Source organism: Scyliorhinus canicula, chromosome 23 (genome assembly GCF_902713615.1).
Source record: "Scyliorhinus canicula chromosome 23, sScyCan1.1, whole genome shotgun sequence".
Lineage (NCBI taxonomy): Eukaryota > Metazoa > Chordata > Chondrichthyes > Carcharhiniformes > Scyliorhinidae > Scyliorhinus > Scyliorhinus canicula.
Window position 1 is genome coordinate 8,756,342 of NC_052168.1, and position 24,784 is coordinate 8,781,125.

The 24,784-nt window shown below is 50.9% G+C and overlaps 1 protein-coding gene across 1 annotated transcript in view; it reads left to right on the forward strand.

Annotated features, from left to right (window-relative positions):
* The first annotated feature begins 9,808 nt into the window (after positions 1-9,808).
* lrrc4ba (leucine rich repeat containing 4Ba) overlaps positions 9,809-24,784 on the forward strand; it is a 225,889-nt gene continuing 210,913 nt past the window's right edge. Inside the window, exon 1 of the mRNA XM_038783485.1 lies at positions 9,809-10,107. The gene's annotated coding sequence lies outside the window, so the exon portion shown is untranslated. The remainder of the gene's footprint in view (positions 10,108-24,784) is intronic.

Sequence of the window (24,784 nt, forward strand, 5' to 3'; positions counted from 1 at the left end):
AATTTGGGCGCAGCAAGCTCCAAACGGCACAGGGCAAAGCCAATGAAATGGGACGGAATTCTCTGGCGGTTTGCTGCCGACCGCATTGGTTTCCGGGTGGCGTGGGGTGGCTTCGGCGGGAATTCCCACCGACCGCGGCGGGAGCAGAGAATCCCGCCGCCAGTGAAGGGCGCGCCGCCCCCCGCTGCCGAGTAGCAGGCGGCCAGGAGGTCGGGGAATCCCGCCCTTGATCCCCTATTTTGGAGATGTTGGCTGGGGGGTGGGGGGGGGGGGGGGGGGGGGGGGTGTGGGTAGACAAACATTGGTCAGGGCACCAGGGGAGGGGAGAGCACCTCTGCGGTTCTTTGAAATAGGAGGGACCTCAACTGAACACGTCATCCTAAAGATGGACAGGGGCAGCATTGGAGTGTCAGCCGAGATCGTGTGCACCAGTGGGGCCGAAACCCATGGCTTCTGACTCAATGATCCACCACTGATACCTTTGTACAAAGACCACACAGTCTCCGTGTAATCCCTGATCGTTGGGTGCGTAAGGGTCAAAATAACATTCCCTATAAAATTAACTTTGTCACCTCCACTAATATCCAACTAACCCAATCCTTCATGCAGTCACTGCTGGAGTTCTGACAGATATTGTATTCCTATTTTATAATCAATTAGGTTTCAAGTTCTCTTTTATGTCACTGTAAAGCGCTTTTTATTGCCGCTTATTAAAATGAAGCCTGTTAGGCGTTTTATTGGCTTCTTTCGGGCAGGGATGCGGATGGGGAGCTCGGAGAGACAGGGACTGCCCATCATCACGAGCGGCTGACAGCTTGAAGGATTCACTGGGGGAAGTGGGTCCACGCCATCAATCTGCGGCCTAGGGAACGCCGAGGCCTGTCTTGGGCCTTGAGCAGTCCCGCAAACTGGGCTGCAGTGGCAGGTGAAGGCCTGCGGGGGGTTTTGGCACCTTAGATGCAGATCCGGGCACCTTTTGAAACGAGCTGAGTGTTTCAGCCTCAACTTAGGCCGTGAGTTCCGGACACCCAGCACCCTCTGGGTGAAAATGTTTTCCCTCACATCCCCTCTGATCCTCCTGCCAATCGCCGTATCATAGAATCTCCTGTGCAGAAGGAGGCCATTCGGCCCATCGAGTCTGCACCAGCCCTGGAAAAGAGCACCCCACTTAACCCCACACTTCCACACCAGCCCCGTAACCCAGAAACCCCCACCTAACCTTTTTGGACACTAAGGGGCAACTTATCACCGGCCAATTCACCTAACCTGCACATCTTTGGACTGTGGGAGGAAACCGGAGCACCCGGTGGAAACCCACGCCGACACGGGGAGAACGTGCAGACTCCGCACAGACAGTGTCCCGAGGCCGGGAATCAAACCTGGGACCCTGGAGCTGTGAAGCAACAGTGCTAACCGTTGTGCTATGCTGCCCGATATCTGTGCCTCCTGCTAAAGTGACACTCAGCTAAGGGGGAAACAAGTCTTTCCTGTCTACCGTGCGTAGGCCGCTAATAGATTTCATAGAATTTACAATGCAGAAGGAGGCCATTCGGCCCATCGAGTCTGCACCGGCTCTTGGAAACAGCACCCTACCCAAGCCCATACTTCCACCCTATCCCCATAACCCAGTAACCCCACCCAACACTAAGGGCAATTTTGGACACTAAGGGCAATTTATCACGTCCAATCCACCTAACCCACACACCTTTGGACTGTGGGAGGAAACCGGAGCACCCGGAGGAAACCCACGCACACACGGGGAGGACGTGCAGACTCCGCACAGACAGTGACCCAAGCCGGGATTCGAACCTGGGACCCTGGAGCTGTGAAGCATTTGTGCTAACCAGTATGCTACCGTGCTGCCCCCAAATAATTTTGTACCGCTCAATCCGGTGACCCCCTCAAACCTGGCTGAACTAATCTCTCCTCATGGCTGCAATTTCCAAGCCCTGGCAACATGCGAACATAGAAAAATACAGCACAGAGCAGGCCCTTCGGCCCACGATGTTGTGCCGATCTCCTCTGCCCGCTCTCCCGGGCAGTTGAGTCCTTTCTGTAACGTGGTGACCAGAACGGTACACAAAGTTCCAGCGGCGACCTACCAGCGGTTCCCACAGTTCCTCGCATCACGGCCCCGCTTCTGTATTCGATCCCGAATAGCTTAGTCAACGATGGAGGTCGTCAAGAGTGAAGTGGGAAATGTTTAGGAGGGAAATCCAGAGGTTAGGGTATCTGAAGGCACGGCTGCACCTCTTTGCAGCTAACCTTTGCACCCCGGTAAAGCTACAGTCTAAGACCCGTAGACGTTTACAGCACAGAAGGAGGCCACTTAGCATAGCATTGTTACAGCAATCCAATAGAAAATCCCACCGTGCAGCTTTTACCCCAGAGCCCCGTTTGCACCTCTGCTTCAAATAGTTGTCCACGGTTCCATTAACGAACGCAACGATCTCTGCCTCAACTGTTCCACCTTCCAATAAACTTGCGCGCAGCAAACGTTCTCTCCTCTCGGTGTTCTCATGATAACTCAATAAATCCTCCACCACTTGTGTTCTGCTTCCTCATGTAGCATAAGCTGCTCCCTTGATGTGTGCTTTGACAAAGGAAGGTTCAGACTTGGAGATAGGTTTAACATATTTATTGAACAATTAACAATTCTCCTACTTGAGTTCAACTCTCCTGCTAATCTTGCTATAGTAACTCAGTCTAACTAACCAGTCTGCTCTAAGCCACGTGGTGGGTGTGATGCTTCCTGATCTGCCCCTGTCTCTCTGAGTGTTGCCTGTGGAAAAGAGGAAGAGCGTGTGTGCCCTGTCCTTTGATATGGGCAGCTCCCTTGTGGTACGGTCACCTCTGGGTATGTCTTGACTGCCCATTGGTCATGTCCTATCTTACTGACCTATTGGTTGAATGTCTGTGTGTCATGATGTCTCTGGTGCTCCCTCTAGTGTTTACTCAGTCCTAGTGTATCTACATTGACCCCTTGTGTATTTATAGTGATGCATATCACCACAGCACTGATGGCTCAACCGGATTCACTCCATCAAAACCTTCACAATTGAAAATAAAAACTCTCTTAATTTTAACGCAGATAAATGGGAGGTGGGGAGCTTTGGTAGAAGAGACAAAAACATCACCCACGCCTCAGAAAATAAAAAACAGAATTGTGGAGAAGGGTAAAGGGATCGAGAGATCCAAGAGAAAAATTCACAAAACAACAACATTGTAGGTCAGTAAAGTAATTAAAATGCTCACAAAACACTGGGACCTATTGTTGCGTGTTTTTAATTCATTTATGGGATGTGAGCAGCATTTATAGCCCATCACTAATTGCCCCTTCAGAAGGTGGTCCACCTTCTTGAACCGCTGCAGTCTCTGTGTGTAGGTACACCCACAGTGCTGTTAGGGAGGGAGTTCCAGGATTTTGCCCCAGCGACAGTGAAGGAATGGTTGCTATATTTCCAGGTCAGGGTGGTGAGTGACTTGGAGGGGAAGTTGCAGGTGGTGGGGTCCCCGTGTATCTGCTGACCGTGTCCTTTTAGACGGTGGCAGTCGTGGGTTTGGAAGGTGCTGCCTAAGGAGCCTTCGTGGGTTGCTGCAGTGCACCTTGTAGATGGCACACATGGCTGTCACTGTGCGTCGGTGGTGAGTCGAGTGCCCGTTTGTGGAAGGGGTGTCAATCGAATCAAACGGGGCTGCTTTGTCCTGGCTGGCATCGAGCTTCTTGAGTATTGGTGGGACCTGCACTCATCCAAGTGGAGCAGATCCCATCACACTCCTGACTTGTGCCTTGTAGATGGTGGAAAGGCTTTGGGGAGTCGGGAGGTGAGTTACTCGCCCTAGGTTTCCCAGCCTCTGACCTGCCCTGGTAGGTCAGTTGCATGGCAGGTCCAGATCAGTTTCTGGGGCAGCACGGTAGCACAGTGGTTAGCACAATTGCTTCACAGCTCCAGGGTCCCGGGTTCGATTCCCGGCTTGGGTCACTGTCTGTGCGGAGTCTGCACATCCTCCCCGTGTGTGCGTGGGTTTCCTCCGGGTGCTCCGGTTTCCTCCCACATTCCAAAGATGTGCAGGTTAGGTGGATTGGCTATGCTAAATTGCCCTTAGTCCAAGATTGCCTTTAGTGTTGGGTGGGGTTACTGGGTTATGGGGATAGGGTGTGGGCTTGGGTAGGGTGCTGTTTCCAAGAGCCGGTGCAGACTCGATGGGCTGAATGGCCTCCTTCTGCGCTGTAAATTCTATGATTCTATGGTCAATGGTAATCCCCTCCCCCACGAGGATGTTCATATCAAATTGAAAAGTTGCAAAGTTAATTTAAACTTTCATAGGACTTTGATTCATATCAAATTCCTTTGTCTAAAAATATAACACCGACTTGCATTATGAAGCACCTTTAAAATGAGAGTAAACTGCACCTGGAGTGTTGGGCACAGTTTTGTTCTCTTTATTTAAGAAAGGATATAATTGCATTAGAAGCAGCTCAGAGAATGTTCACTTGATTGATTCCGGGATTGAGGAGGTTGTCTGGGGCAGCACTGTGGCACGGTGGGTTAGCCCTGCTGCCACATGGCGCTGAGGTCCCAGGTTCGATCCCGGCCCTGGGTCACTGTCCGTGTGGAGTTTGCACGTTCTCCCCGTGTTTGTGCGGGTTTCGCCCCCACATCCCAAAGATGTGCAGGGTAGGTGGATTGAACACATGAACTTGCCCCTTAATTGGAAAAAAAATAATTGGGTACTGTTGTGGGTCAGGGTTTAGAGAACCCCAAAGTGTATCATGGAGTTCACCTGACCCACAACTTTTAATAGATTGTGGTATGGGGAGCACACGGCCCACTCTACAGGTGTGGTACAGCAGAAATGGACGAGTAATTTTTAAAACAAAACAATGTTTACTGTATGAACTCAAGTTAACCTTTTTAAAACAAACAGTGAATATCTTAGCAACCATTAATTCAAATACAACCCCCAAAGAATACAACACTAAGTCATCTGTCTGCTGTTCTTTTAACATCCAAAAGACTTAACAAACCTTCAAACAGGAGCACATTAGGTTTACATTCAATACTGAGACCTTTTACAATTCTGGGTTCACCAAATGATCCGTAGATAGTCTTTGGATGGCAGAGATCCACAGTACAGCTCTTTGTTTAAACTTCAGACGCAGCTCACTGAAAAACACAGACACACCCCAAGCTTTTTCTCAAACTGAAACTAAAAAGCAGAAGTAGAGCTCAGCTCCACCCACACCCTGACATGACTCCAGTAACATGAGCAGCTCCATTTCTTAAAGGTACATTTCTTAAACACCCATTTCTTAAAGGTACTCTCACATGACAGCACTTTAAATGTATTTTTTTTAAATGAGGGGTTTGTTTTATGAGGAAAGTTTGAGCAGGTTGGGCCTTTAGCCAGTGGAATGTAGAAGAATAAGCGGTGATGAGCGGTGATCTTATTGAAACATTACGAGCCTGAAGGGATTTGATGAGGTGGATGCTGGGAATATGTCTCCTCTTGTTGGGAGGGAGTCAAAGGTAAGGGAGACAGTTTAAAACTTAGGAGTCCAGCATTTAAGACTGAGATAAAGAGATCAGAGGACCATTAGTCTGTGGCATTCTCTTCCAGAGGACACGGGGGAGTATTGAATATATTTAAGGTCGAGTTGATCGAATCTTGCTGGGCAAGGGAGTCGATGGCTATGGAAGCCAGGCAGGAACGTGGGGTTGGAACCACAGTCAGGTCAGCCATGAGTCATCGAAAGGCGAAGCAGGCCCAAGTGGGTCTCCTCCTGTTCCGAATTCCGGTGTTCTCGTATAGTAAAAGGCCCCAGATGCATAATCAGGCTCACATTGATCCAAGCAAGGAGACATGAGGACAGGTGACCAAAAAGCTCGGCTTAAGAAGTGCCTTCAAGTAGAAAAGAGCGAAGGCAGGAATTTCGCAGGAGCACTTAGGAATTAACCACATTGCGGTGGGTCTGCAGTCACGGGCGAGATACTCCGCAAATGCGGAGAATCGTAAAGGCTGTCGTAGGACAGGCCATGACCCACAGCAGCCTTCACGCCCACTTCCGGGACCGATTCTCCCCCCCCCCCCCCCCGGCGGGGCTAGGTGCGCGGACCCGTGCGTCACGGCGGCGCGGCCTTGACGACGGTCATCAAGGACGCACGTCAAGCGTCACACAGGCTGACGCGGCCGATGGCGTCAGCCGCGCATGCACAGGTTGGACAACGCAACCCGCGCATGCGCAGTTGGCGTCTTTTCCCTCAGCCGCCCCGCAAGACGTGGCGGCTTGATCTTGCCGTGCCAAGGGGGGCATAGGCCTGCGATCGATGGGCACCGATCGCGGGCCTATGCCCCCCTTGGCACGGCTGTGGTACTGCCGTGCCAATCGGGCCCCCAGATGCCCCAAACGGGCATCTGGCGCCCGTTTCACGACGGCAGCGAGCAGGTGTGTTTGCTGCAGTGTTGAAACGGGCGTGAAGGCCCGGCCGCTCGGCCCATCGGCCTCGGAGAATCGCCGCTCGCCGTAAAAAACGGCGAGCGCCGATTTGTCACGAGGGTCGGGCGTAGGGGGTGGGGGGAGAATAGCGTGAGGGCGTGAAAAATGTCGGGAGACTCTCCCGCTATTCTCCCACCCGGCGTGGGGTGCGGAGAATCGCGCCCCACATGTTGGTTAAATCAGGCAAGGACGGCAGATTTCCTTCCCTAAAAGTAAGCAGTGAACCAGGTGACTATTAATGATAATCAATGTTTGTTTTATGGTCATCATTACTGAGGCTCGCTTTCATCCCAGGTTTTTAGTTGAATTTGAGCTCCACCTGCTGCTGTGCTGGGATTTGAACCCATGCTCCCACCCTGCCATTACCACTACACCAATGCCTCCCCCTGAGGCTTGGGGGGTGCAGGTGACTTTGGCTCTATGGTCGCCAGAGCTTTCCACCCTGGGGGTTTCCCTCATCTCATGCCAGGGCCTGTTGCGGACTCATCAATACAGATTGGTCACTGTGATTGGTCAATTACTCCGTCATCACACAAGCAACAAAGTGAAAGAAGGTGGACTCGATAAACCGCGGTCTATTTTTGACTCCCCCCCCCCCTCTCTTTCAGGCACCCTGTCCTAGAAAGGCATTGCCGACTTTTGTGAGGGACGAGTTTTTTTTTCATAGAATTTACAGTGCAGAAGGAGGCCATTCGGCCCATCGAGTCTGCACCAGCTCTTGAAAAGAGCACCCTACCCAACCCCATGCCTCCACCCTATCCCCATAATCCAGTAACCCCACCTAACACTAAGGGCAATTTGGACCTCAAGGGCAATTTAGCGCAGCCAATCCACCTAACCTGCACATCTTTGGACTGTGGGAGGAAACCGGAGCACCCGGAGGAAACCCACGCACACACGGGGAGAACGTGCAGACTCCGCACAGACAGTGACCCAAGCTGGGAATCGAACCTGGGATCCTGGAGCTGTGAAGCATTTGTGCTAGCCACTATGCTACCGTGCTGCCCCAGTTGCAGGGTGACGGCACAGTGGTTAGCACTGCTGACTCACAGCATCAAGGACAAGGGTTCGATCCCGGCTTTGGGTCACTGTCAGTGTGGAGCTTGCACATTCTCCCCGTGTGTGCGTGGGTTTCCTCCGGGTGCTCCGGTTTCCTCCCACAGTCCAAAGATGTGCAGGTTCGGTGGATTGATTGCGGTAAATTGTCCCTTCGTATCCAGGGGTTAGCAGGTTAGGTTATGGGGTTATTGGGATGGGGGAGCGGACATGGGTAAAGTCCTCTTTCGATTGGTCGCTGCAGACTTGATGGGCCGAATGGCCTCCTTCTGCACTGTAGGGATTTTATGAAAACAAGTCTTATTTATTTAACACGTTAACTATCATGTACAGCTCCAGTAGTTCCCCACTGGGTCTTCTCTAGTTGGTGCCTGACTGTCCGACTTGGATGATACAAAGGCACATGAACTGTGTTAAGGGTCCCCCAGCTCGTTATCGGGGGAGCTCGTATTCTGCAGGCTCCACGGGGAAGTGGATCATCTCGTGTGGGTTACAACAGTGACCAGTGACCATTGGATTGGCGTAGGGTGATGCTCGGCAAAGAACTGCACTGGTTTGCCTTTGCCTCCTGCAGTCAGGCTGACCAAACTCTCCCGCTCTCACCACCCGTCGCCAGGTGAACTGGAAAGGCTGCAGCAGCGATGGGCAACCTGGGCTGGCGAATGGGGCCAAATGAGGCCCCGCCTTCATCTCAATGGGTCATCAGATGGAAATCGGGCTCGTTCACTAACCATGGCCCCGTGAATAAGATGAAATACATTTAACACACGCCGGATACTTCACACCGAATTATAGAACATGCTTAATCATTTCTATATTAATAGAACTGGGGCAGGCACGGTGGCGTAGTGGTTAGCACTGCTGCCTCACGGCGCCGAGGTCCCAGGTTCGATCCCGGCCCCGGGTCACCGCCTGTGTGGAGTTTGCACATTCTCCCCGTGCTTGCGTGGGTTTCGCCCCCACAACCCAAAGACGTGCAGGGTAGGTGGACTGGCCACGCTAAATTGCCCCTCAATTGGGAAAAAATGAATTGGGTACTCTAAATTTTTTTTAAAATAAAAATATATTAAATAGAACTGTCACCAACTTCAAATGGTAAAAAGAAAAGAAATACTTATGCTTTGAATCGTGGAATTTACAGTGCAGAAGGAGGCCATTCGGCCCATCGAGTCCGCACTGGCCCTTCGAAAGAGCACCCTGCTTAAGCCCAAGCCTCCATCCTATCCCCGTAACCCAGTAACCTCACCTAACCTTTTGGATTCTAAGGGGCAATTTAGCATGGCCAATCCACCTAACGTGCCCCTATTCAGAACCCAGATGGGCCTCATGTGACCCCCCCCCCCCCCCCCCAGTCCCCGATTGCCCACCCCTGATAATCAGCCTGTCTGGATACACCATGAGTGCACCTTGCTTGGTCAGCAAGTCTTTGGAGTGGAACCCGGAGGGAGGGACACCATTGTTGTACCTCAGGGCTCCTTTTAGAATCCTAATTCCGATGGCAAGGAGTGCGGTTGGGGGGCGGGGCGGGGGGGGGGGGGGGGCTGGAGTTCGAGGGAGTGGAATTGAATCAGCCAAAGGTTTTGCAACCAATTCTAAAAAAGACTTGGGTTTATGTGGCAGCCTTTGTGACACCACACATGTTCCAAAAAGCAAATGGGGGACTCGGCAAGTGTATTCACGGTTAATTCGCCGTCGCGCACGGTAACATGATCATGAGCAGACAATCGGTTTTATTAATGCGTGCTGGTTTAGCACAGTGGGCTAAGCAGCTGGCTTGCAATGCAGAACAAGGCCAGCACCGGCCTCCCTGAACAGGGGCCAGAATGTGGGGGCTAGGGGCTTTTCACAGTAACTTCACTGATGCCTATTCGTGACAATAAGCAATTATTATTATTATTATTACTGATTGAGGGATAAATATCAGCCGGTTACACACTGGAGAAAATGTCCAGCTGTTTAAAAACAACAGTTTGGGATTGCATTAAGTCCAGAGGGATGGTTTGGACAAATATATATATGTGTGCATTTTTTTAAACAAAATTTTCATCATTATCAGTGACCATCCAGAAATGGTGAGAGATATTTGGGGGCGTGGGGGGGATTTAAAAGCAAAAAGGTTTATTTCCTGGGAAGACAGACACTGCATAGATTTGCAGAGGTGGGGGGGGGGAAGGTAGACTGCTAGACCCCAAGTTACGGTAGACACAATCAGCTCAGCGATTCTATGCTGAGACTGCACCCCCAGCACAGCATCCATCCACCAGAACGGGGAAGAGGGGAAGGAGAGAAGGGAGGAGAGGATTTTTCTCTCTCTCTCTCTGTCTCTCCAGCACAGCATCTGCAGACAGGCAGACCATCCCTGCAGCTCCGCGATGGACATCATCTCCTTCCAGCAGCTCTCTAGTGGGACCATCAAAGCAGCCAAGTGGGTGAAATAAGCCAATGTAGAGGAGGAGGTGAAGGAGGAGGAGGGGAATCCTGCAGAGCCAGAGAGAGAGAGAGAGGGAGAGACACACACACACACCGAGCTGGCAGATATTCGCCTTGACGATGTGAGTAAAGAATATTTTCTGTCTGCCTGGGCACTGGGGCCATTCAATCCTCCCCTCCCCTTCCTGCCCCTGTGTCCCTGTCTCTGCTTCCCAGGCGGTTGATGCCGGTGCCGATGCCGGCTCTCGGGATGCGGTCTGGAGCCCAGGTCCCTGCGGGAGAGCCTGTTCCTGGGAACGAAACCCGGGGCTGCTCCATTCACTGGAACAGGAGAAGCATTCACTGTCTGCTGGCTGGAGACAGGGAGAAATCACACTCACTCACACACAATTACACACTCACACTCACACAGACACACTCACACAGACACGCTCATTCACACACAATTACACACTCACACTCACACAGACACACTCACACTCACACAGACACGCTCATTCACACACAATTACACACTCACACAGACACACTCATTCACACACAATTACACACACACTCACACACACACTCACACTTATTCACACACACATACTTACACACTCATTCACACACTCACTGACACACACTCACTTACACACATACTCACATACATACACACACACTCATTCACACACACTTACACATACACACACTCAAATACATACACACACTCAAATACATACACACACACTCAAATACATACACACACACTAACACACATACACACACACACACACTCACACACTTACACACTCACCTACATGCACTCACTCACATAGACACACACACATACTCATTCACATACACACACTCATACACACACTTACACCCTCACATACACACACTCACATTCACTTACACATTCACATACACACACACTCACACACACTTTCACACACTCACATGCTCACACTTACACACACACTCACAGAATGGAACACAGACAGCGAAGGGAAGAGCAGAAAAAGACAGTCAAGCAGAGAGAGGGGAGGAACCAGCCAAGGAGATGTGAGAGAGAGAAGCAACTACACACCATCTAGTAACAATGCCCCAGAAACTGCTCCGTGTTTGCAAGAAAGGAAAAGACGGAGAACAAAGATAACGGTGCTTTGTGATATGTACTTTGAGATAATGTGTGTGCCACATGTAGCCTGATGCATGTGCAGTGTGACGCCTGCATTCTGGGGGTGCATACAGTGCGGTGGGCAAGTGTGCAGTGCAATGCCCTGTGGTGTGATGTACGTGGTCTGAGATATATGCGTCCTGTGTGCATACTGTGCACACAGTTTGGATGTGCATTGTGCAATTGTGGATATGAGTGCGTATGTGTGTGAGCAACATGTGAGTGTGCAATAGTTGGACAATATGCAGCAAGTGGGAGCGGTGTGTGTGTGTGTGTGTGTGTTAGTGGATTGTGTGTGTTGTGTAGATTCACCTGAGGAAGGAGCTGCGCTCCGAAAGCTAGTGTTTGAAACACACATGTTGGACTTTAACCTGGTGTTGTAAGACTTCTTACTCTGCTCACCCCAGTCCAACGCCGGCATCTCCATATCTTAGTTGAGTGTGTTAGTTGTGTGTGTGTGTGTGTGTGCGGTGTGTGAGCGGTGCATGTGTTTTGTGTGTGTATGAGCAGTGTGTGTGCGCGAGTGGTGTGTGTGTGAGCGGTGTGTGCAAGCGATGCATATGTTTTGTTTGTGTGGGTGAGCATTGTGTGTGTTTTGTGTGTGCAGTGGTTTACGTGTGTGAGTGGTGTGTGTTGCGTGTGTGAGCGGTGTGTGTATGAGCAGTGTGTGTGCGCGAGTGGTGTGTGTGTGAGCGGTGTGTGCAAGCGATGCATATGTTTTGTTTGTGTGGGTGAGCATTGTGTGTGTTTTGTGTGTGCAGTGGTTTACGTGTGTAAGTGGTGTGTGAGCGGTGTGTGTGTGAGCGGTGTGTGTGTGAGCGGTGTGTGTGTGAGCGGTGTGTGTGCGGTGTGTGTGTGGGCGGTGTGTGTGCGGTGTGTGTGTTTGAGCATGCATGTGTTGTGTGTGTGCCTGCACGAGTGGTGTGTATGTGTGGGTTGTGTGCGCGAGCAGTCTGTGTGTATGTGAGTGGTGTGTGTCAGTGTGTGATCTGTATGTGCGAGCGATGTGTGTGTGTGTGTGTGTGTGTGTGTGTCTATGTGAGCGGTGTGTGTGATGTGTGTGTGCATGCGAGTGGCGTGTGTCTGTGAGCGGTATGTGTATGTATTGTGTGTGCGGGGTGTGTATGTGCGCGCAAATGAGCAGTATGGATGGGTGTGAGTGGTGCATGTGTTGTGTGTGCGAGCAGTGTGTGTGTGAATATGTCAGTGGCATGTGTGTGTCAGTGGTGTGTATGTGTCAGTGGTGTGCGTGTGTGAGAGCGGTGCATGTGTTTTGTGTGAGAGCGGTGTATATGTTTTGTGTGTGTGTATGTGAGCGGTGTGTGTGCGGTGTGTGTGAGCAGTGGTTTATGTGTATGTGCAGTGTGTGTCAGTGGTGCACCTGTTTGTGTGTGTGCGGTGTGTGTGAGCGGTGTGTGTGTGGTGTGTGTTGTGTATGTGTTTGAGCGGTGAGTCTTGTGTGTGATGTGTGTGTGATGTGTGTGAGTAGTGTGTGTGCGTGTGTGTGTGTTTGAGTGGTGTGTGTGTGTGTGTGAGCAGTGTGTGTGTCAGCGGAGAGTGTTATGTGTGTGTCAGCGGTGTGTGTTGTGTGTGTGTGTGTGAGCTGTGAGTGTTGTGTGTGAGCAGTGTGCGTGTGTGTGTGTCAGCGGTGTGTTTGTTATGTATGTGTCAGAGGTGCGTTGCCTGTGTGTCAGCGATATGTGTGTTGTGAGTGTGTGAGCGGTGTGTGTGTTGCATGTGTGAGCGATGTGTGTGTGTGTGATGTGTGTGTGGGCGGTGTGTGTGAGCTTTATGTGTTGTGAGCTTTGTGTGATGTGTGCTGTATGTGTGTGTTGAGTGTCAGCAGTGTGCGTGTGTGTTGTGTGTGTGAGCGGTGTGTGTGTGAACAGTGAGTGTGTTGTGTGTGTTTGTAAGCGGTGTGTGTGTTGTGTGTTGTGTGTGTGAGCAGTGTGTGTTTGTGTGTGTGTGAGCGGTGTGTGAGTTGTGTGTTGTGTGTGTGAGCAGTGTGTGTTTGTGTGTGTGTGAGCGGTGTGTGAGTTATGTGTGTGTGAGCGGTGTGTGATCTGTGAGTGTGTGAGCGGTGTGTGTGTTATGTGTGTGTGAGCGGTGTGTGTGTCAGCTGTGTGTGTTGGTGTGTGTTAGCTGTGTGTGTGTGTGAGCAGTGCGTGTTGTAAGTGTGAGCTGTGTGCGATGTGTGTGTGCGGTGTATGTGAGCGGTAGGTGTGTGTGTGAGCGGTAGGTGTGTGTGAGCGGTAGGTGTGTGTGAGCGGTGTGAGTGTGTGAGCGGTGCGTGTGCTTGTGTTGTGTGTGAGCGCTGTGTGTGGTGTGAGCGGTGCGTGTGTGAGCGGTGCGTGTGTGAGCGGTGCGTGTGTGCGTGTGTGAGCGGTGCATGTGTGAGCGGTGCGTGTGTGAGCGGTGCATGTGTGAGCGGTGCGTGTATGTGCGGTGCATGTGTGAGCGGTGCATGTGTGAGCGGTGCGTGTGCATGTGTGAGCGGTGCATGTGTGAGCGGTGCGTGTGTGAGAGGTGCGTGTGTGAGTGTGAGCGGTGCGTGTGTGAGTGGTGCATGTGTGAGCAGTGCGTGTGCATGTGTGAGCGGTGCATGTGTGAGCGGTGCGTGTATGTGCGGTGCATGTGTGAGCGGTGCGTGTGTGAGCGGTGCATGTGTGAGCGGTGCGTGTATGTGCGGTGCGTGTGTGAGTGGTGCGTGTGTTCAAGGTGTGATTAAACTGTGTGGGACTGATGTGTGGGGATGGATTCTGATGTATCATTCCTGAAGCAAGAAGACCTGGCTGTATTTTCGTGTATCTGCTTCTTGTGACAAACTTGCAACTTAAAGTAAACAGTGATTGTTGGTGAAGAGACTTTTGGTGTGACCGGGAAGAGGATCTGGTGTGGGTTACCAGGGTGGTGGGAGCAGAGATGCTCAACAATTTCAAAAGGCAATTGGATCGGCACTTGAAGGAAGCCTACTTGCATGATTATGGAGATAGAGCGGGGGAACGAGACTAACTGGATTGCCCCACAGAGAGCCAGCATTAACTCAATGGGGTGAATGGCCTCATTCTGTGCTTAATGACTCTGACTACATGACATTGGTTAATGAGGCAGGTTTTTTTTAGTATTGTCTATTTGTTTTAAGTTGTATGGATCTGGAGTCACATGGAGGCCAGGCTGGAGTCACATGGAGGCCAGGCTGGAGTCACATGGGGTCCAGGCTGGAGTCACATGGAGGCCAGGCTGGACGATGGTTGAACCAGATGGGTTTTTACGACGAAGGTTTTGTGATTCATTATTTGACTGACATTTTTACCAAATTCAAAATCCATCATCTTCTGTGGTGGGATTCGAACCCAGAAACCCAGAACTGGGTCCCTGGATTTTTAGTCCATTGCCAATACCACTGCCAACTTGCATTTGCAAAGCACCATTCAGGGCGGCACGGTAGCACAGTGGTTAGCACTGTTGCTTCACGGTGCCAGGGTCCCAGGTTTGATTCCCGCTCGGGTGACCATTCGTGTGTAGTCTGCACGTTCTCCCCTGTGTCTGCGAGCGGGTTTCCTCCGGGTGCCCCGGTTTCCTCCCACAAGTCCCAAAAGACGTGCTGTTCGGTAATTTGGACAAAGAATCAGAGATGTTTACAACATGGGAACAGGCCCTTCGGCCCAGCTGGTCCATGCCACCCAGTTTCTATCACTAAGCTAGTCCCAGTTGCCCGCATTTGGCCCATATCCCTCTATACCCACCCTGCCCATGTAACTGTCTAACTGCTTTTTAAAGGACTGAATTGTACCTACCTCTACCACTGCCTCTGGCAGCCCGTTCCAGATGCTCACCACCCTCTGTGTGAAGAAATTTCCCCTCTGGTCTCTTTTGTATTTCTCCCCTCTCACCTTTAACCTCTGCCCTCTAGTCCTAGGCTCCTCTACCTTTGGGAAAAGATGTTGACTATCTACCTTATCGATGCCCCTCATTACTTTATAGACCTCTATAAGATCACCTCTATGCCCCCTACGCTCCAGGGAAAAAAGTCCCAGCCTATCCAGCCTCTCCTTATAGCTCAGACCATCAAGTCCTGGCAGCATCTGCTGAAACCTCTACTGTGCTCTTTCTAGTTTAACAACATCTGGTGCAGAAGGAGGCCTTTTGTCCATCATGTCTGAGCCAGCTCTTGAAAAGGTGCATCATGACTGAGTGCCGTTCCCCCAGCCTCCCTCCCCCCCCCCCCCCCCACCCCTCGCCCCTGCAGATTGTTTCTATTCAAGTGATCATCTAATGCCCTCTTGACTGCCTCGATTGAATCTGCCTCCGACACACTTCCAGGATGTGCATTCCAGACCCTGGGGGGGGGGATTCGGCGTCTAACCAATGGTTTCCCATTGCGGGGCAGCCCTACGGCCTGAGGAAACCCCCAGGCTGCCGGCACGGCCTAGATATTGTGCTGATGTCCCCTGCAGTGGGTCTCGAACCCACAACCTTTTGATCTGGAACCTGTTCACCTTCCAGGTCAGCGCGCATCCAACACTTGCGCGGTTGCTGCCACTGAAGAGCGCAGCCCGTACTCCCGATAGGCGGGACACCTATTGTATCCGCACCACCTTCGGTAGCCACGTCCTCGGCTCCCAAGTCCCTCACCTCTCGAATTCCCTTACGTGCCCCCCAGGGGGTAGCATGGTGGTTAGCATAAAATGCTTCACAGCTCCAGGGTCCCAGGTTCGATACCGGCTTGGGTCACTGTCTGTGCGGAGTCTGCACGTCCTCCCCGTGTGTGCGTGGGTTTCCTCCGGGTGCTCCGGTTTCCTCCCACAGTCCAAAGATGTGCGGGTTAGGTGGATTGGCCAGGCTAAATTGCCCTTAGTGTCCTAAAAAATAAGGTTAATGGGGGTTGTTGGGTTACTGGTATAGGCATATGTGGGTTTGAGTAGGGTGATCACTGCTCGGCACAACATCGAGGGCCGAAGGGCCTGTTCTGTGCTGTACTGTTCTAATTCTAATTCTAAGCCTTTCTGTCACTTAGACTTTATATAGAATTCCGACAGTTCAGAAGGAGAGCATTCGGCCCATCGAGTCGGCACTGATCTCCTGAAAGAGGGCCCCAGCGAGGCCCACTCCCGTGCCCAATCCCTGTAATCCTACCTGACCTTGTGGAGACTAAGGGGAAATTTTAGCCTGGCTGATCGACCTAACTTACACATCTTTGGACTTTGGGAGGAAACCCAAAACGCCCAAAAGAAACCCATGCAGACACGGGGAGAAAGTTCAAACTACCGCCCCCCCCGCCCCTTAAATTCTCCTTAAAGTCTACCCCATCTGTCCTCACACCTCCTTATGAAATGAAAATCGCTTATTGTCACAAGTAGGCTTCAAATGAAGTTACTGTGAAAAGCCCCTAGTCGCCACATTCCAGCGCCTGTTCGGGGAGACTGGTACGGGAATTGAACCGTGCTGCTGGCCTGCCTGGGTCTGCTTTAAAAGCCAGCAATTTAGCCCAGTGTGCTAAACCAGCCCCTTATGCAACTCAGTGTGACATTTCGTTTTGTGACTGCTCCTGCAGGGCACCTCTGCTGTCTTAAAGGCGCTACGTAAATGCAGGTCGGGAAGAGTGACGGTGCGCCGGACGCCGCTGAACGGCTGGGAAATTGGGAAGAGGTGATTATCAGAGAAGGTTCAGGGCACAGGAAGAGGGTCGTTGTTGGTTTGTGCTGGGTGGAAAGGAAGCCAGCCAGCCGAATCCTACTTTGCGGCGTTTGGTCTGGGAGCCCCACAGGTTACGGCAAATCCCGGCATCTTTTACACGGGGTGAGGAGTTTTTGCTACCAATTCCCTTTCCAGCAATCAGTGCCTGACTCCTACGGCTCTCTGGGGGGAGGGAGGGGGAGGATCTTTCCCTGCCATCTCTCCTTTCTACCTCTCATTTTACAGCTGTAATAAAAGCGGGTTGTGGGTGGAGATCCGAACCAAAGCCAGGAATGCTGGGTAAACCCAGGAGGTCCGTGGAGAGAGGAACAGAGTTTACCGTTTCGAGACCGATATGGAGACGAGTCAAATGACCTCGGGGAGGGGGGGGGGGGGGGGGGGGGGGGGGGGTTAACTCTGTTTTTCTCCCTCCGCAGACGTTGTCAGACCTGCTGGATTTACCCGGCATTTTCCGCGGTTAGGAAGGCAAATGCAATATCCGCATTCAGGTCGAGAGGGCTGGAATACAAGAGCAGGGACGTACATCTGAGGCTGTATAAGGTTCTGGGTCAGACCCCATTTGAAATATTATCAACAGTTTTGGGCCCTGTATCGAAGGAAGGATGTCCTGGCTGTGACTTTATGGGAAATGTTCAGAATACAAAGGGTTAGTGTCATTTAATAATTGACCACTAGATGGAGCTAGATGCCGAACTATATAAAGCACTGACTCACAGACTTCTGGGAGAAGGCTGGAGAGGTGAGCGCAGGAATAGTGAGAGAGATCAGAGTACAGTTATAGATAGAGTGTAGAAGACAATTGTTAGTTGAGTAGATTGTAGATTACTAGATTATTGCTTGCTTTAGGAGTAAGATTTGATTTATTTATTATTGTCACATGTATTAGTATACAGTGAAAAGGATTGTTTCTTGCATGCTGTACAAACAATGCATAGCGTACTTAGGGAAGGAAGGAGAGACTGCAGAATATAATGTTACAGTTATAGCAAGGAGTAGAGAAAAGATCAACTTAATACGAAAGTCTGATGGCAGTAGGGAGAAGCTATTCTTGAGTCGGTTGGTACGTGACCTCAAACTTTGGTATCTTTTTCCTATCAGAAGAAGGTGGTAGAAAGAATGTCCGAGGTGCGTGGGGTCCTTAATAATGCTGGCTGCCTTTCTGAGGCAGCAGGAATTATAGAGTCAATGGATGGGAGGCTGGTTTGCATGATGGACTGGGCTACATTCACGACCTTTTGTAGTTTCCTGCGGTCTTGGGTAGAGCAGGCTCCACAACAAGCTGTGATACAACCAGAAAGAATGCTTTCTACGGTGCATCTGCAGAAGTTGGTGAGAGTCGTAGCTGACATGCCAAATTTCCTTAGTCTTCTCAGAAAGTAGAGTCGTTGGTGGGCTTTCTTAACTATAGTGTCGGCATGGGGGGACCAGGACAGGTTGTTGGTGATCTGTAGACTTAAAAACTTAAAGCTCTCAACCCTTTCTACTTCGTTCCCATTGATGTAGACAGGGGCATGTTCTCCTCTACGCTTCCTGAAATCAATGACAATCTCCTTCGTTTTGTTGACATTGAGGGAGAGATTATTGTCACTGCACCAGTTCACCAGATTCTCTATCTCATTCCTGTACTCTGTCTCGTCATTGTTTGAAATCCGACCCACTTCGTCGGAGTCATCAGCAAATTTGAAATTCGAGTTGGTGGGGAATTTGGCCACACAGTCATAGGTGTATAAGGAGTATAGTAGGGGCTGAGGACACAGCCTTATGGGGCACCAGTGTTGAGGATGATCATGGAGGAGGTCTGTGTTGCCTATCTTTACTGATTGTGGCCTGTGGGTTAGAAAGTTCAGGATCCAGTCGCAGAGGGAGGATTCGAGGCCAAGGCCATGGAGTTTGGAGATGAGTTTCGTAGGAATGATGGTGTTGAAGGCTGAGCTGCAATCGATAAATAGGAGTCTGACATAGGTGTCTCTGTTATCTAGATGTTCCAGGGTAGAGTGCAGGGCCATGGAGATGTCTGCTGTTGACCTGTTGCAGTGGTAGGCGAACTGTAGTGGATCAAGGCAATCCGGGAGGCTGGAGTTGATTCGTGCCATGACTAACCTTTCGAAGCACTTCATGATGATGGATGTCAGAGCCACTGGACGATAATCATTAAGGCACGCTGCTTGGCTTTGTTTTGGTACAGGGATGATGGTCGCCTTCTTGAAGCCTTCAAGGGGTCGAGCTTTAATAAGTAGTGTAAATAAATGTCAGCTTTGTTTTTTTTTTTAAATAATTTTTGTTGAAATTTTTACAAAATATAAACAACTCAACCCTATTAACAGAACAATGGCGGTAACACCCCAAGAACAATACCCACCCAACTTCAAAAGCAACTACAAACAAAAGAAAAAAACAAAAGAACACCCAACAACAAAAGGGAAAGAGATAACACCCGCCACATCCCACAAACCCATGTACACAGTCCTCCTCCCACCGATCCAAACCCCCCCCCCCGGGTTGCTGCTGCTGCCGGCCTATTTCCCTACCATTCCGCCAGGAAGTCCAGGAAAGGCTGCCACCGCCTAAAGAACCCTTGTACTGATTCCCTCAGGGCAAATTTCACCCTCTCCAATTTGATGAACCCCGCCATATCATTGATCCAGGCCTCCACGCTTGGGGGCCTCGCATCCTTCCATTGGAGCAAGATCCTCCACCAGGCTACTAGGGACGCAAAGGCCAGAACACCGGCCTCTTTCGCCTCCTGCACTCCTGGCTCCTCTGCAACCCCAAAAATTGCGAGTCCCCAGCCTGGCTTGACCCTGGATCCCACCACCCTCGACACCGTCCTTGCTACCCCCTTCCAAAACTCCCCCAGCACTGGGCACGCCCAAAATTTATGGGCGTGGTTCACTGGGCTCCCCGAGCACCTAGCACACCTGTCCTCGCCCCCGAAAAACCTACTCATCCTCGTCCCAGTCATGTGGGCCCTATGCAGCACCTTGAACTGTATGAGGCTAAGCCTCGCACAGGAAGAGGAGGAATTCACTCTCTCCAGGGCATCCGCCCACGCCCCCTCCTCAATCTCCTCCCCCAGCTCCTCTTCCCATTTACCCTTCAGTTCCTCCACCGAGGCCTCTTCTACCTCCTGCATCACCCGGTATATGTCCGAAATCCTCCCTCCTCCAACTCACACCCCCGAGAGCAACCGATCCCAAATGTTAGCTTTGTTAATGAACTTAGCTTCTGAGGTCTTTGTGAGCACTACAACATCCATCCTGAGAACAAGAATCACAAAGAACTCTACATTTGAAGGGGTCCAGAGGAGGGCATAGTCTTAGACTGAAGGGGCGATCCTTTAAAACAGGTATTTCTTCAGCCAGAGGGTGGTGAATCTGTCGAACTCTTTGCTGCAGAAGGCTGTGGAGGTCAAATCACTGAGTGTGTTTAAGACAGAGATAGATAGGTTCTTGATTAATAAGGGGATCAGGGGTTATGGGGAGAGGGCAGGAGAATGGGGGATGGAAACATATCATCCATGATTGAATGGCAGAGCAGGCTCGATGGGCCGAATGGCTTAATTCTGCTGCTAAGCCTAATGGGGTGGGATCCTCTGCCCCACCAATCGGCCAATGGGGTTTCCCATTGTGGGCACCCCCACGCCGTCGGGGATCCCTGGGCGTGAGCTCGCTGCCGGCAAAGCGGAGGATTCTGCCGACTGAGAATCCAGCCCATGGTCCTCACTTTGAATCCATGGCCCCCGTGTCAGTGACCTCACTGCTGAGATACACGGGACTCTCCCATCCACTTCATCCAGGCCCCTCGCAATTTTCCACCCCTCCATCCAACCTCCCCTCGGCCTCCCCTGTTCTGTTGGGAATAGCGCCTGCCTGTCCAATCCTTCCTCACCGCTGCGGTTTCACAGTCCTGGCAACATCCTCGGAGGTGGCACGAAGGGATAATTTCCCTGAGACGGATTGACGGAACCAGTTGCTGGGGGTTTATACCCCGTTCGACCGAAAACAATATTTAAGTTTTATTGATCCTGTGAGTTGAAATACAGGAGAATCGGAAAGAGCGGGCGGGCAAATGAATGAAATGAACTGAAAATCGCTTATTGTCACGAGTAGGCTTCAAATGAAGTTACTGTGAAAAGCCCCTAGTCGCCACATTCCGGCGCCTGTTCGGGGAGACTGGTACGGGAATTGAACCGTGCTGCTGGCCTGCCTTGGTCTGCTTTCAAAGCCAGCGATTTAGCCCAGTGTGCTAAACCAGCATTACATTCATCCCCCACCATCTGGCCTGGGCTTGCGAAATCCTACCAACTGTCCTGGCTTGAGATAATTCACACCTCTTTCACCTGTGGTTACCTCTCTCTCCAGTTGCTACGTCTGGACCTGTAAAGATTTAATTCTCTGCAAAGACTTGCATTCAAAGTATCGTCTTGCATCTTTGACTTTGTCTATATATATGTTTCCGGAACCCACCTCTTCATTCACCTGGGGAAGGAGCAGTGCTCCGAAAGCTAGTGATTCGAAACAAACCTGTTGGACTTTAGCCTGCTGCCGTAAGACTTCTTACTGTCCATAGTCTTTGCCTTACAACATACCATTTGCCTTCCTCTAGATTAGGAATGATGCGATTTGAGGGGGAAACTCCAAGGTTTAGGGTCTAGACAGTTGAAGGCATTGCCACCAATAGTGACGCAATGAAAATCCAGGATGGTCAAGAGATGGTCGTGGGGCTAGAGGATGTTCCGGAGGTGGGAAGTGGCGAGGCAATGGAGCGATTTCGAAGCAAGGTGGATAAGTTTTTTTTTAGGAGTAAAACTTGGGATTTTCCCAAGTGGCCTCCAGGGACTCAATACCATGTGACATCCAGGACCATGATTCTAGTGCAAATGAGATGTGGGCCTTTGGAATGACCTTACATTGAGGGAATGCGAGGCACCAGAGGACTGGCCCCAGTCAATCAGGTACAAATCATTTCCCATTACCTTGGCGTAGACTGAGGGACATTTGCTTCATTGGTACGGTGGCACAGTGGCTGGCACTGCTGCCTCACAGCGCCAGGGACCCAGGGTTCAATTCCGGCCTCGTGTGACTGTGCGGAGTCTGTATTTTCTCCCCATGTCTCCGGGTGTTCCGGTTTCTTCTTACAGTCCAAAAATGTGCAGACTTGGTGGATTGGCCACGCTAAATTGTTCCTTAGTGTCAAAAAATGTTCGGTGGGCTTACGACGATAGGGCAAGGGTAGGGTGCTCTTTCGGAGGGTGGGCACAAGCTTGATGGGCCAAATGGCCTCCTTCTGCACTGCAGGGATTCTGTGGTTCTGTGTTCTGAGCCAAGGCAGTGATTAGGATCCATAGAAATATAAATGGTTCATTTGCTAAACTCGCTCCCTCACTTGAATCCCAATTCCCTAATACTGTTATTTTCCAATAAAGAATCTAACTCCCCACTCAATCAGGAACAAATCAATTCCTATTAGCTTGGAGTGGACTGAGGGATGTTTGCTTCATTGGCACGGTAGCACAGTGGTTAGCACGGTTGCTTCACAGCGCCAGGGACCCAGGGTTCAATTCCCAGCTTGGGTCGCTGTCTGTGCGGAGTCTGCACGTTCTCCCCGTGTCTGCGTGGGTTTCCTCCGGGTGCTCCGGTTTCCTCCCGCAAGTCCTGAATGACGTGCTTGTTAGGTGAATTGGACATTCTGAATTCTCCCTCCGTGTACCCGAACAGGCGCCGGAATGTGGCGACTGGGGGCTTTTCACAGTAACTTCATTGCAGTGTTAATGTAAGCCTACTGGTGACACTAATAAAGATTTTTATTATTATTAACTCCTTTTCAGACCATTGGACAATGGTGAGACCTATCTCAATAATGGACTCTACCTTTTGTCACGGGTGACTGATTCATATCGGTGTGTGGGGCCCATTCAATACCTTTCCACAGCCATTCAAGCCAGATAGCTTAAAGGCGCCAAATTACGTGCAATCTGCACAAACGTTTTGCGCTGCTTAGGATGGACATTGTTCCCTTCCTCCTGATATGCAAGTCTGGCGGTTTGTTGCAAAACCACCAAATAAGCATCAAGGACTGCTTTATTTCACACTCCAACCTGCAGCGCACAGGAAGTCCTGACTGCAAAGCTATCTCAGAAGCTACCTATACTTGCCCTGAAACCAATTGGCAATCACGTTTGATTAGATATCTTTGTGTTTGGACTTGCAGGGCAGCACGGTGGCCTAGTGGTTAGCACTGCTGCCTCACGGCGCTGAGGTCCCAGGTTCGATTCCGGCTCTGGGTCACTGTCCGTGTGGAGTTTGCACATTCTCCCCGTGTCTGCGTGGGTTTCGCCCCCACAACCCAAAAATGTGCAGAGTAGGTGGATTGGCCACGCTAAATTGCCCCTTAATTGGAAAAAAATAATTGGGTAATCTAAATTTAAAAAAGAAAAAGAAGAAAAAAAAGTGTTTGGACTTGCGGCGTTGGCAAGAGGTCAACAGGAAATTGCCGTGCAAGGTCAAGACGGACGAACACGTGGATGAGGAGCAGGAGGAGGCCCCTCGAGCCTGCTCCACCGTTCAATAAGATCATGGCTGATCTGATTGTGACCTCAACCCCACATTCCCTCCGCCCGCCCCCCACCCCCCTGATTACCTTTCCCTCCCCCCCCCCCCCCCTCCCCGCCTTTTGTTAATCAAGAATCGATCCAGGTATTCCTTGAAAGTATTCAAAGGCTCTGCTTTCCGCTGCCTTTTGAGGAAGAGAGTTGCAGAGACTCGCCACCCTCCCAGGGGCAAAACCTTCTCCTCGTGCGAGCAAGATTGTGGCAGAAGGTGGCATTAACCTCAGCCTTATTGCCACGGGAGGGCAGTCCAGGATATTCGGTGGGTGCCTGGACATCTTCAACAACCCGAAATGGGAGGGATGATCTGGGAACTGGTCAGGGTAACAGATTTGTGTTCAAGTGTTGCTGGCGCGTTAACCCGCTTCTTCAGCCTTGCAGTGAAGTTAGACAGGAGCATTCCAACTTGAAAAACTTTTTCAGCAGTTAGGAACTTGGCGCGAGTAGGAACGACTGAGAGCGCAGGACATCCTCGAGGGCGGAAATAATGAAAGTGACTCAAAGAGAAGAGTTGAGGAGGGCCCCAGATTCAGGTTGAATGTCGCAGGTTAGTGGGCAGGCTGATGGAGGGAAGGAATTGCAGCATGTTGCAATCCATAACAGACAATTTACAGCCTAACACTTGGGGATACAAGCAGCTTAGAGACGTGTCGAATCTTGTCCCCCGGGGATAGGGCTCATTCCTTTTGAGTTAACACATGTTAATCTGAAAAAAAAGCCTGCACACAGTTCCTATCTGTTAAATACACCGGCAATCGGTCTCGTTCATTCCTCGTGAATTTTTCAGGCAAATCACTCCCTCCTCAGATTGACCCTGATGCCCCCTCACCCCCTCTCTCGCCCCCCCAGGAACCAATGGACAAAATTCTCCCTTCAATAACCCCATAATCTCAACATCTCCGCCCGCGCCCCCACACCCAAATTCCTCTGTCAACACTCTGTTAGCATTCTGTTAGCACTCAGAATATTACTCTGCAGTGAAGACGAAGCTTGGTTCTGGCCTTGATCATCCCCGCAGTGACAATTTTAACGACCAGACTCCCTGGAAGGTTCTCTTCGGGGCTGAGAGTCCCAAAGTGTACATACCAGGTACCACACAGCGGTGTTTTTGCATTCATTATTGTGGGTACTGACGGTGCTGGGGAATTAATTAAATCTGCTTTTCAGGATGCAGCGATAGCATCAAACACTCCCAGAACAGGTATAGCATGGGGTTAGATACAGAGTAAAGCTCCCTCTACACTGTCCCCATCAAACACTCCCAGGACATGTACAGCACGGGGTTAGATACAGAGTAAAGCTCCCTCTACACTGTCCCCATCAAACACTCCCA